The 8,354-nt window shown below is 43.3% G+C and overlaps 1 non-coding gene and 1 pseudogene across 1 annotated transcript; both read left to right on the forward strand.

The window, feature by feature from the left end:
* Positions 1-1,265: 1,265 nt before the first annotated feature.
* Positions 1,266-1,383, forward strand: LOC126102294 (5S ribosomal RNA; annotated as a pseudogene).
* Positions 1,384-5,053: 3,670 nt separating this feature from the next.
* On the forward strand, positions 5,054-5,128 carry Trnat-ugu (transfer RNA threonine (anticodon UGU)). Its single transcript has one exon. It is a non-coding gene; the product is annotated as a tRNA-Thr (tRNA).
* Positions 5,129-8,354: the final 3,226 nt, after the last annotated feature.

Genomic DNA, 8,354 nt, shown 5'->3' on the forward strand with positions numbered 1-8,354 from the left:
AATGGAAGCAAGACTAAAGAAAAGTGAAGACATGTTCAAAGGATTTGTCGACCTGGAAAAAGCGTTCGAAATTCTGACAAAAATAGGTGCAAAGTATAGGGACAGACTGGTAACATATGATACGCACAAGAGCCAAGCGGGAACAATAAGAGTGGACCACCAAGAACGAAGCGCTCGGGCTAAAAACACCTACTGTTCAATCTGTGCATCGAAGAAGCGATGATGGATATAAAAGAAAGGTTCAGGAGTGGAATTAAAATTCAGGGTGAAAGGATATCAATGACATGATTCGCTGATGACATTTCTATCCTGAGTGAAAGTGAAGAAGAATTACAAGATCTCCTGAATGGAATGAAGGACCCAATGAGTACAGAATATGAACTGAGAGTAAATCAAAGAAGGATGAAAGTAATGAGAAGAAACATAAGTGAGAAGAGCAAGAAACTCTGTTAACTAGGCAGCAAAAAAAAAAAAAAAAACTGATAGACGGAGACAGGAGGACATCAAAAGCAGACTAGCAATGGCAGAAAGGGCATGCCTGACGAAGAAAAGTCTACTAGTATCAAACATAGGCCTTAATTTGGGGAAGCAATTTCTGGGAATGTACGTCTTGAGTACGAAACTGTATGGTAGTGAAACATGGACTGTGGGAAAACCGGAAAAGAAGAGAATCGAAGCACTGGAAATGTGGTGCTACAGAAAAATGTTGAAAGTTAGGTGGACTGACGAGGTAAGTAATGAAGAGGCTCTTTGTAGAATCGGAGAGGAGGAATATGTGAAAAACACTTATCAGAAGATGGGACAGGATGATAGGACATATGTTCAGACATCATGGAATGATTTGCATGGTACTAGAGGGAGCTGTAGAGGGCAAAAACTGTAGAGGAAGACAGAGATTGGACTAAATCCAGCAAATTATAGAGGACACAGATTGAAAATGCTACTGTGAGAGGAGGAGTTGGCAGGAGAGGAATACATGGCGGGCCGCATCAACAAGTCAGAAGACTGGTGACGCCAAAAAAATGGTTTTACCTAAGGCGGCTCATTGAAGCACCATTTTTTTTATCGTTGGTCCCTGAGACACCCCGATACACCAAGATTTTATTTGCAAACGTACCAATTGTGGGGATAACCCCTTCTATAACTTCCGTTGATCAAAAATGACCGACATTTTTACCATATACTTTAAGAGATATTTATCGATAATATTATGCGTTACCGATATACAGAGATTCAAATTTACTCTTACTTATCCACGTAAAATGGGCAACGGCCTTGCCGTAGTGGATACACCGGTTCCCGTGAGATCACCGAAGTTAAGCGCTGTCGGGCGTGGCCGGCACTTGGATGGGTGACCATCCAGGCCGCCATGCGCTGTTGCCATTTTTCGGGGTGCACTCAGCCTCGTGATGCCAATTGAGGAGCTACTCGACCGAATAGTGCTGACCCCACGCGGTCGATTGGTCGTGGTAGGCCAGTCGTGGTCTGAAGACGGAGTGCTTATCCACGTAAAATAAAAATATGTACGCAATATCGGGGCTGAGGCGTAAATGTAGTTGTAACTGGCGTAGTGAACATACGGAAATATCTCTAAGATCATCCCTACGGTTTTCAGGTCACTAGACTATGGTTGTAGTCAGCCTGTTTTCACCAATAAAACCTTATGACGCGCTGTTCATGTACAATGGGTGCTTTACGCCTATACAAATACGGCTCAAGTTTTTTGCAGTGGCAACAAATGGATCCAATACGGTCTTAATATGACTACTAAAAATTATTCAAAGCTGAAAAGTCATCAATATGTGTCAAAGTATATAAATATGACGTATACAAACAAATTTTTGGAACTTTACTGACCCACAGAATTCGTTTCACACGGAATGGTTTGATACAGCCTGGAAAACGTATAAGGGTGTAGAAGGGTACTTCGTGCAGAGAGGGCCGGCCTTGATGGCCGAGCGGTTCTAGGCGCTTCAGTCTGGAACCACGCGACTGATACGGTCGCAGGTTCGAATCCTGCCTCGGGCATGGATGTGTGTGATGTCCTTAGGTTAGTTAGGTTTACGTAGTTCTAAGTTCTAGGGGACTGATGACCTCAGATGTTAAGTCCCATAGTGCTCAGAGCCATTTGAACCATTTTTTTTTCGTGCTGAGAAATAAATGTTCTGAAAAAATCCTATACGTTGCGCCATTGAGTTAATTAGCACTGAAGTTAACCCACCAGGCTGCTGTCCACGCAAATTCAAGCGGTCTGCCAGATACTTCTAGTGTCATAGTGTAGATCATAGCGTGCGAGACTTCTCAGTCTTTGGCTAGTTTTCCATCCTTACTACTGTCCCATGTCCAATTTTTTTGATCATTCTCCTGTTCGGTTTTAGGGAACCAATCGAAGAACTCGTTTTGCGACACTGTTTCTGGCGAGCCGCTTAATTTGCACGAGCGACGGGCTGATTGGTTAACTTCAGGGGTAACTAGCTCGAACACGGTGTAACGTATCGAATTTTTCCCGAAAAATTATTTCTCAGCATAACCTAACCAGCAACAAACTGACAAGCTTTTCATGTAGTTTGTGTCCATATTATAAAAGCCGCACACCCTGATGCAGCATGTAGAAGAAGGGAACGAGTGATAGAATTGTCCTGCACGAGCACAAAAATGATGAACCTTAAAAGACTCTCACAGGTAAGCGGGAAACCAGATGCTTCAATCCCGATCCCCAAAGTATTCCCCAAAAGTATTCCAGCTGAAATGCGACCATTTACTGTAGGCGGTATTACACAGTATTTGCGAGGCTAATGTTTTGTTCAATTTGCTTGACTGTTCAAACTCTTGTCTTGTTGAATAAATAAAAGAGTTCAAAATTTTTGACTCGTTCTCTTTCTGTATAGTTGACGAGGAAACCAAAAGACGTTGTGCAAATGACACCCATTTAATCAGCTGATACAATGAAATAATTAAAATGCGGTCCGTGTGTACGGAATAATTCCTGACACGTTAGTGCTTCCTTTTCAAGTAATAGAACAAGCACAACGTACTGGTCTCTATTAGTTAAAAACGAAGCAGTAACTTGTACGTTGTACTGGGAAGCAAGTGGTCGTCAGAGACGACGATATGGTGGGAGTGCCACAGGAATCGCTTTTGGTCTTTAGACACATGAGCGATGTGACAAACAGGGTGATACATCTATCCTGCACCGTTTGCTAATGACGCTGTAGTGTACAGACAGTGTCGTCCTTAACTTACTGTACTAGGGTACAGAATTACTTGGACGGAATTTCTATTTAGTCCGGTAAATAGTAGCTTACTTTAAATGTCCATCGTCGTCTTCATCGTCATCATCATCATCATCATCATCATCATCATCATGCCAGTAGACAGGTTGTCACATGATAATTCTCCATGCTCTCGTGCCTTCTGCTATTATCTTCAAGTCCACGTTCTTTCCGCTTCCCTCGATGCCATCTTTCATCTTATATCTCCTCCTTCCACTCAGTCTCTTCCCACAAGCTAAACCTTCCAAGGGATCTGTGGCAAGCACTCCTATCGCAACGATGTCCAATCCAGTTTCTCTTCCCTTCTCTTACATCCTGCACCAGCTTTACCCACGACCCAACCCTTTGCAACACTCTTCCGTTGGTTATTTTTTCCCCACCGATTACTCTTTAAATCGTCCACGACATCCACATCTCAAATGCCTCTAGGTTTTTTCCATCCTCTCGTATCCCCCATAATGTGCCATACTCCAGAAAAGACGCTTGCCAAGTCTTTTCCTCAGACCTTTATCAAGTTTGGCTCATAATATTTTCCTCTTCTATTGAACGCCTACTTCGCTATACCAGTGCGAGTTCTCACTTCCAGATACTGTCTCAAGATTTTAGTGATTGTTCTTCCACGATATTTAAATACTCTTATTTGGCAAATAATAACTTGTCCTGTCCCACTGGAAAAATATAGTGCACCTACAAAGACGACGTCAGTTTTATTCCGACGAACATAGCGTAGTGGTATGGGTACCACAGCGCCATCTTCGTCTACTCACAGCCATGAGGCTCAGTGTGGTGCAAACGGGTGAAGAAGCGGACAGCAACGCCACGGTGACGAGATGGTGCTTCCCACAGCCAACACAGCAGGTTCGAAACGATGTAGAAATGGTCCTTTCGGAGATTTACCACACAAGTGGGACGTGCTGCGTCATTTGTGCAGTGATGCTGGTTACGTGAACATTCTCCACCTGTAAGCGAGCTTCTGAACGTCCACGCAGCACAGGTGCCCGCCACGGTCGTCGTATTGTAAGGGCAGCAGTGGCAGACCGTACATCTACCACACCACAGATAAGAGGGGCCGTGAGCCCTGACGTGTCTACAAAAACCGTTCAAAATCGGTTGTTAGCAATGGGATCACGTGTACGCCCACCTGTAACCGGTCTTCCAGTCATGCCACAGCGTCGACGTGAACATCTGAATTGGTGGCGTCAGAGGATAACTTGAAAGGTGGAATGGCGCACCGTGGTCTGCAGCGATAAAAGCAGATTCTGCCCGCACTCAAGCGATGGTCTTTTGCGTATACGACATAGACTTGATGAGCACTGTCTCTGACAGTGCATTCGTCCAAGACACGCTGGTCCCACCCTGAATCCTCAGGTATGAAATATGATAAGCTATAATGAAATGATAATTAAATGGACACCCTAGCTGCAAACAGGCGTTGATGAACTTCATTGGGGACATGTAGAAAATGTGTGCCTCGACCGGGACTCGAACCCGGGATCTCCTGCCTACATGGCAGACGCTCTATCCATCTTTACTGTTCTTTTGGGAACAGATACAACCGTCATATATAGTTAAAAAATATGGCTGCCTGGCCATTGAACTTCTTGTGCGAACGCACGCGCTATGCCCGAACTCGTACGGGACTTGGTAGATTAATCTGCCACGAGTAATGAGTATGATGGGCAAACATCTATTAGGCGCACTACGAATGTAGTGGTGTGGACATGTTGGGAATGTGGATCTCACGGGGAGAATGCAAGGGATAAGTCCCTGCGGAAGTATGTGCCCGCGGTGGCTCAGATGGATAGAGCGTCTGCCATGTAAGCAGGAGACCCCGGGTTCGAGTCCCGGTCGGGGCACACATTTTCAACATGTCCTCAATGAAGTTCATCAACGCCTGTTTGCAGCTAGGGTGTCCATTTAATTATCATTTCATTTCTAGCAAAGTTGCATGGTCATCCACGGTAACTGTTCTTTCGGGAACAGATACTACCGTCATATACAATAAGCTATAATGTTCGTTCACGTTTGGTGTTTCTGAAGGGAACTGTAACAGTGCTCGTTACATTCAGAATATTGCTACAGCCGTTTTTTTTGCCATTCTTGCAGAAGAAGAATGCTCATCCTCCCACTGCCCGTGAAACTCAACGTGCTCTGCAAGATATGCAACAACTTTCCTGGCCAACGTGCTCTCCGGACTTGTTCCCAATCGAGCAATATGGGGTATGATGCGACGAGAAGTGACTCGTGCGATTCATCAACCAATACATCTTACAGAACTACGTGAACACATCGAGCAGGTATTGCTCAACATATCCCAGGACGTATTCGCCACGTGTACGAACGACTGGATGTCAGATTCAGCGTTCTGAGAGGCTACACCGCGTACTAATATGATTGTTTCAACATGAGTCTATATCTGGTAGCTCACAACGACTTGCGCTATTGATCATCAAATGTAATCATTTCATGTACTACACACTCATTATTGCAAAAATAGAACTTGAGAGATATGGAAACTCTGAGAGGGTGTACTGTTTTTCTTTCAGCAGTGTTAGTTGCCAGACTTCATCCTCTTTCAGTCAACATAAACTTTGTTTTCACCGTACTGATTCTCATCCCATATGCAACACAAGCTTCATGCAGGTCTTTTAGCATTTTATTTACACTCTTTCACTTTCTACCACTAATACCACGCCATCAGCAAATCTAATATATTATATTCTCTTAGCACCGGTACATACTCCTCTTTCTTCACCTGAGACTCCCGTAGTAATCTCTTCCAGGTATGGGTTGAACAGTGAAGAAGAGAGAAAACGAAGTTGGCTGACGCCCCTTCCAGTGCTACTCCCTTCCGACTTTTCATTTCCAATCCTTATCCTTAACTGATCTTGTAAATATAGTTTATGCACCAGATGCGAAGGTAAAACAATTCTGTCATGTTCGACTACAGCATTAGCGATGTGCCGGTTGAACACAGTCTCATCGATTAAATCTCTAGGTGTCAAGTTGCGAAGTGACACAGAATGCAATGAGCATGTTAGGTCGTTAGCAGAGAAGGCGAACGGGCGACTTCTGTTTATTGAGAGAACTGTATGAAATGTGTAGGTCATCTACGAAAGAGACCACTTAGAGAAAACTTTTTCGAATCCTTTTTATGTACCACTCGAGTGTTTGGGAAACTTACAGCGTCGGATTAAAGGAAGACATCCAAAAAATTCGGAAGCGTGCTGCTAGATATTTACCGTAGGTTCGATCAACACGTGAGTGTTACGAAAATACTCCCTGAGGGAAGAAGAACTTTCCGTGGAACGCTATTGAGAAAGTGTAGAGAACCATATTTTTCGACAGTCTGCAGAACGATAGTACTGCCAAAAGGGTCATGTAGGGGAATGGGAATGATCGGCAGCGGTGTAAGGTACTCTCCGCCAAGCACACATATGATTACTTTGAGGAAAATAATGGAAATGTAGATCAAGAATTGACATAGCCATATCTCTACCTTCTTCCTACAAACTGTAAATGGAATCACATTTTAAGGCTGCCTGACCACTATTATGAGCCACTGTTATTTAATAGTCACAATGTGCTCTATGTTAGTCTTGTTACATCGGCGAGATGTACCAAAGATGATGTACAGCGAAGTTCGTTTACGATTGCTTCAAAATGCGCAGCCTTCTGCGTCCAAGTGCTGCGTGGTGAGAGATGGCGACTGCCTTGAGCACGTCGTGTGAGACCGCAGTACACGTCAGCTGCGAGCGCTGCTTGGTGTTCGCGTCACGTCCGCTCCTACGGCCCATCATGGTGTATAGAAACTGGCTGTTCGCCGGGATTGCCCAACTCCCAGGCGCCCTGCTTCACGAGTCTGTGCTCCCCTACCAACAACTGCGGTGCATTCAGTTTCGCGTCGCGCTGTTCTGTTTTCGTTATTTCATTTGTGTTGTCAATCTTATGACTTGTTTGATGCGTCTGGCCACGACTGACTAAACTTTTTTCCACTTTTCTTCCTGCAGCTTTATGGTTACGAAAAGCACTTAATACAATAAAGTATAAAATATGTTTAATAATAGAAGAAAACTGTTACCTCTAGTGGATACAAGTAAATAATATAAACAACAGTAGTTCAGAGTGAAACGTCCCCTTTGAAAAATTTATACAAGACTGTGGTTAAACTGACATACAATATTTTTAGCGCAACGCAATCTGACTTTCAAAAATCCCTGCAAAAGAATGGCCCTGACTAACATTAATCTATCCCTTTCACAAATCACTTACCTCACAAAAATCTTCGTTACTCGAACTACTGCAATACTGATAGGCATAGTTAGCAAATTAAAGATTTTAATAGAGAACAAACAATGTATTTACCTTAATGATCATAATATATATAGCAGTTCATAATATCCAGTATTACAAATTTCAAAACTCCGCCATCTCTCTCCCCACATCCACCACTGCAGGCGGCTCACCTCCAACTGCGCAACGCTACGCGCTGTTCACATCCAGCTGCCGCTGCCCAACACTACAATGGCAGACAACAATGCAAACTAGCCACAGACTGCACACAGCACAGCCAGTGATTTTCATACCGAGCGCTACGTAACGTTGCCGATAAGAAAACACAAACAGCCTACTTACAAGAGGCATAAGGTATGAGTACATCAGATCTCTTAAGCCGGGTTCCTTGATGTACTGTCACATGCAACACTTGTATTTCAACGTAAACCGTTTTTATTCTCTACTAACATAAGGTCACATGTGTAACGTATTTAGTTTACCTAGATATATGATACCACTTTGGCTTGGGGTCCTTACCTCCTTACTTTGCACAAACCCGAATTTGTCTTGCTGCATGTTTCCAACTGAAAAGTAATTTTTTTAACCATTCCCTAGAAAATATTTTGGCTCGATTTATGTTTCTTCCGTAGTTGTATATCCACATTAATTATGTTCACCTATAGAACTTTTAATGACACTACGTCGTATACGTGACAGTGAGATGTCATATAGTTGTTGATATATTAGTAAATACCTCCTTTCTACTAATTATGATTATAATTTTACTGTTACGTATCTTAATTACCT

The sequence above is a fragment of the Schistocerca cancellata genome, chromosome 9 (genome assembly GCF_023864275.1).
Source record: "Schistocerca cancellata isolate TAMUIC-IGC-003103 chromosome 9, iqSchCanc2.1, whole genome shotgun sequence".
In the NCBI taxonomy this organism is placed as follows: domain Eukaryota; kingdom Metazoa; phylum Arthropoda; class Insecta; order Orthoptera; family Acrididae; genus Schistocerca; species Schistocerca cancellata.